A 6,000-nucleotide genomic window follows, 5' to 3' on the forward strand; every position below is an offset into this window, starting at 1 on the left:
CACCATGCATTTATTTTATTCATCATCGCCCCATTATTGCATTCTATCCTAGAGTTGACCACTACCACTTACATTACTTCCACTTTTGAGAAGCCTAATATTCCCTCTGTGTTTTTTTTGCATTGAAGTTTAGTCTCTATATTCACTGATAGAGACCTCATGAAGGGTTCCATTGTTGCAAGGGATTTCCATACAACACCATCAAAATAGACTATTAGTAGACACACTTTTTATTGAAACATGAAATTTTCTTGCACTAATTTGCAATAATATTGGCTATGCATATAGGAGGTAATTATACCCCAAGAAGGACATAGAAGAGGAGCCGAGATAGCGCGTCTTAGGATTGCATTGAATCGTGTGTGTATATGTGTGTTTGTGTCGCTTGTGGTACTTCCACAAGCTCCTCACATGTGTTAGGCTTTCATAGGGCGCGCGCGCAAACACACACACACACACACACACAAAGGGAGAGAGAGAGAGAGAGAGAGAGAGAGAGAGAGAGAGAGAGAGAGAGAGAGAGAGAGAGAGGGAGCTCAAAAATATTTCAAAGAAAATGCTTTCAAAGAGAAAGTTCAAAGAGAGAAGAGTGCTTCAATATCTATAGTAGCCTATGAACACAAAGATAGATAGAAAGAAGGAAGGAAAGAAACACACACACACACACACAAAGGGGAGAGAGAGAGAGAGAGAGAGAGAGAGAGAGAGAGAGAGAGAGAGAGAGAGAGAGAGAGAGAGAGAGAGAGAGGGAGGGAGCTCAAAAATATTTCAAAGAAAATGCTTTCAAAGAGAAAGTTCAAAGAGAGAAGAGTGCTTCAATATCTATAGTAGCCTATGAACACAAAGATAGATAGAAAGAAGGAAGGAAAGAAACACACACACACACACACACAAAGGGGAGAGAGAGAGAGAGAGAGAGAGAGAGAGAGAGAGAGAGAGAGAGAGAGAGAGAGAGAGAGAGAGAGAGAGAGAGAGAGGGAGGGAGGTCAAAAATATTTCAAAGAAAATGCTTTCAAAGAGAAAGCTCAAAGAGAGAAGAGTGCTTCAACATCTATAGTAGCCTACGAACACAAAGATAGATAGAAAGAAGGAAGGAAAGAAAAACACACACACACACACAGAGGTTTCTAGGCCTCAGACTCTGTAGGGCATAGAGTGTATGTGTGCTTTCAAACCCTTGGACTATATGTGTGTGTTGTTGGGGGTTAAAGGATGCTTGTGCCTTCTAGCCACTTACATTTACTTTGTACAGAATGCCTACATACCTATACACTATAGGTGGCAGTCGCCCATCAGCCACTTTATTGTTTTTTCTTTCTATAATAATAGAATAAGGGAAGGCAAGTCACACATTGTGACTGTTTGGAGTTCCCACATTCCACCTTGCTCTATCTTGCTTGAACCTCCATAGCTCTTGGTTCCACTTATGCTCTCAATCTTGCTCCACCTTTCAACTAGTATTAGAGTTGGCATTTGAGGAGCTTCACTGATATTCGGTTTTTCTTAGGAAGAGAACTTCATTCTTAGCTTTCATGATAGCCACTCATTGAGATATGCATCAATTCCATCTCTCCTCAGATAAGCTTCACACATTCCAACATTGATTACGACTTTCCAAGGATTTCTGTGAGCATTGTGAAGTGCTCAACAAGAATAGTAGCAACAGTAATACCCCCCCAAGACAACTAGTGTGATTTGTGTGTGTTTGGCTATCGCCCTTTTCTAACTAAATCGTCTCTTTTGGCTTCTACCTATTGCTTTAGGATCATTCGTAAACCTTGATATCCTTCTAGCATTGAAGGCTTCCATTAAAGAATTGTTTTGAAGAGGTTGAGGTCAGCCATTGATCTACTAGTAATTCAAGATCATAGATCTATTGTATACTCTTTCACAGCAAAAGCATTTGATTGTTTAATGCTCAACTGATGCTTATGGGGCAAGTTTTGATGCCCAGATTATGTATTGATACTTAGGTAAGCCTTTTGGATCAATTAGAGCTTGCTTATCTCAACATTTTGAAGATTTTTTGTCGTTATATCCTATGGACAACAAGCATATACTGTGAAGGCTTATGTATTGAATGCCTATAGGTACTTTGGGAATGCAACATGGATGTCTTGATGCCTGACATTGATTATTATGCCTAGATATGCTTATTTTGAGCTCCAAGATTTGGGTTTGAGCTCTATTGGATATATACTTGCAGTGGCTATTTGTTTCAGCGGGGTTACCCATTTAGGAGCTTGAAGACTTATTATGGGTATAAGCTCCTCCATGTATTGCTTCATGTCTTTGGCCACCCGGATATTATGAGAAACATGTATCGAAATTTGATTTTGCTCTTGGAAATTTTGGATTTTCTTGTGTGGGAGCACTTTGATATTTTTTATTACAGAGCTTGGTTAATTTTAGATAGTGGGATTCTCTTGCCTATGTATCTATGCTCACTTAGTTTTGGTCTATACTCCCCTTGTAGACATTAATGATTGTGGGCTAACTTAGCTTTGGTTTGTACACCCGGTACTTCATCTTATCAGATGGGTTTGTCAGCTTTGGATGCATTCTTGGTTATGTACTTGAGCTTCATTGTTCATATGTATTGTGTAGACTAATGGATCTATATTGCTTTTGGAGATTTCTTATGCATAGTTGGCTTATGTACATTATAATATTTTGCTTGGGATTGAATCTATGTACCTGACATCTTTGGGTCTCCGATAGTGTTTGGTACCTTGGTGGTTTTATGCTCTTTCTTGCATTGCTAATAGCTTTGTATATTCCATTTGCTAGCCAGATATCCATGGCAATGTGAGCTTTGTATTTTGATCTTTTGCCTACAACTATATACTCATATACTACAATTTTATGGATAGCCATGCTAAAATGTAGTTCTAAGCAGTTTCTTTGAGAGTAAAGCTTGTATTGCACACTTTAGCGTTTTTTTCTTGTGGATAGTAGTGTATTGGCCCACCCTTCCTCCTATTATACACAATTTGGCTTAGTTTTGGGGCTGATTTACTATATTATAACAACATGTGCTCTCATTGATTGGCAAATATAATGGCAAGTGTTTCAAATGCTTCCAATGATAATGCTATCTTTAACATAGAGAAGCTGGATGGCAATAATTCCAATATTAGAAGACCATGATTTAGCAAGTATTGGTGCAAAAGAAGCAAGTTAGACCATTGAAAACCAAGGGAGTAAAGCTATAAGATTGGCATAGAGATAATAGTAAGTAGGTCTATTTCAATGTCATTGAGACTGAGGGCAGTGCTTGGCAGTTACGCAATAAAATACATTCTCTTTATGACAAGCAAAGTCTTATATCATAGTTATACTAGTTGGAAAAGCTTGTAGACCTTTACATGAACAAAGGGACCACTATGTCCTCTCATTTGAATAAGTTTCATTCCATTTTCAACCAATTTACTCCACAAGGCATTAAATTGGATAACAACATAATCTTTTTTCTTGCTTGTTATACTACTTGAGTCTTGGGATACATTCCATATTGCTATGAGTACCAATCCTCCTGAAGATGGATTTAAATGCTTTGATGTAGAGGGAGCCTTGTTAATAGAAGAAGTGAACATGAAGAACATCGATGCAACATGTACTTATCAAACACTTATAGTTAGAGGTAGACAAGATGGTAAAGGGAATAATGACCATCGTGGTAAAGAATCACATCCCAATAGGGGCAAGTCTAAGTGTTGTAGGTAGTCATGCAATAAATCCCATGGTCCTAAGTCCTCTCTTACTTGTCATTATTGTGGGTAGTAGATAGGGGACATGTAAGGCCACAGTGCCATAAAATGCACAATGATAGGCATGAAAAAGGCAAAGGAAAAGTGCATGACAATGCCAAGTCTTCTAATGATTGCATTGTTCCTAACTCCATTGTTAATATTGAGGAGATAAATGTATTGGAGTATAGTTCAAATGATTACATACTTATTGCTTCTTCACTTGATGCTACTCACTTGATTGATGTTTAGTTCACTTACTCTTAGTGTTGGCTTCTTGATTTGGGGGCTTTCTTTCATGTGACCGTACACCATCATTAGTTTTGTACCTAATGCACTGTCATAGGTTCAGTTAAACTGGGTGATGATCATGTATGTGATGTTATCGGCATAGATGACCTGAGAGTGTTGTTTGGTACTAGTACTTCATTTGTCTTGCATGATGTGCATCATGTCTCAGCTTTGACTAAAAGCCTTATTTCAATTGGAAAATTGGATAATGATAAATATTATATATCTTTTGGTGATTCTGCATAGAATATTATGCATGGCAACCTTCTTTTTCCTAGAGGTACCAAGGTTGGCAGACTGTATCCCTTACTTGTATTTGGATCTGTTGATCATGTTTTGGCCATGAGAGATCTTCCACATGTATCTCTTTGGCATTTCCATCTTGGTTATATGTCTCTCAAAGGAAAGTAAGTCTTGACTCATTTGCAATATTACCACCTCTTGACTACTCATGTTTTGATTCATGTGGTCATTGCTTATATGGCTGGCAAACTTGTAACTCAAGTAAAAAGTCTAGTTCTATACATGTGGGTGAGTTGTTGGCTCTTGTATATTCAGATGTTTATGGTCCCATGTCCTATCAGTCATTAGGTGGTGCAAAGTATTTCATTACATTCATTGATGATTATTCATATTAGGTTTGGGCCTATATCATAAAGTAGAAATCAAAGTTTTGCCGATGTTCAACACTTTCTTGCTATGATTGAGAAGCAATCCGCCAACAGGCATTGGCTAAAATGCCTATGATCTAATAATGGGGGTAAATATGTCTCTAAGACATTGGAGAAATTTTGTGATGAGAAGGGTATTAAATGTCAGTTGATCACCACTTACACTCCACCCCAAAATGGTATTGTAGAGTGCTTGAATAGGACTATTCAGGAAAGAGTCCACAGTATGCTTAGTCAGGTAGGCTTACCACAACATTTTTGGATTGAGAAATTTACTACTATTGTTCATTTGATTAATAGATCCCCATGCACTACTCTTGGTAGTAGAGTTAGAGAGGAGGTATGGTCTAGTAAACCTCCCTCATATGTACACTTGCGAGTCTTTGGATGTGAGGCTTTTTGTCATATTCCCAAAGACAAATGCAACAAGTTGGATCCAAAGTCTATCAAATGTATCTTTCTTGGATATGGTGATGCATGTGAGATGGGATATTGCCTTTGGGATCGGTAGACTCAAAAGGTTTTCTATAGCCATGATGTTGTATTTCATGAGAATAAGATGCATATGAAACCAGAGCACGTAGTTGAGGTAATCAGGGTGATCTTTCAAGAGGAGCCTCATATTGCAGTATAGCTAGCCCCAATTAGACAACATGTAGCTGCTGATGATGTCATGGCCCAAGATCCACCTATTGTGTAGGATCATGATTGTTGAGATGGCAAGCTCAACATGTGTAAACATTGATGGACTGCCTAGCTAGATGGGTCCGCATGTCTACACTCAGCACGTCAATGGTCATTATGATCCTCACATGGCCACTAACTTATCACTTACTATATTTAGGTTATTGCACCTACCTCTACAGCTAGCATAGTTATAGCACCAGCTGATTAGTATAGTCAGCTATGTACTATTTGACTTAGTAGGCCACTTTCCTTTATGTTATATCTTATATCTATACTTTGTGTACATTATATCGTGTGTGGAAGAAGAAGAAAAAAAAAACAATAAGAAAATTTTTTGGCCTCCATCTCTCTTCTGGTGTTCTTGAGTGAGCTTCATCTTATGTGTACAGTGTGTGTCTAGCGCAACAGCTCAAGCAAGTCCCCCATCACGTGATTCTTGACAGGGTATTAGAGTGGTGCCACTAAAAGAGGTTGGTTTGAAAGGCTGAAGTCAAGAAGAAGAAGCAAGGATTTGAGCAAGCAAGCAACAAGTAAGAAGCTCTCCAATTCTTCATATATATATATATATATATATATATATATATATATATATATATATATAT

This window comes from Lygodium microphyllum, chromosome 5 (assembly GCF_053477565.2).
Source record: "Lygodium microphyllum isolate KBCC chromosome 5, Lygodium_microphyllum_v1.1.10, whole genome shotgun sequence".
NCBI classification, from domain to species: Eukaryota; Viridiplantae; Streptophyta; class Polypodiopsida; order Schizaeales; family Lygodiaceae; genus Lygodium; species Lygodium microphyllum.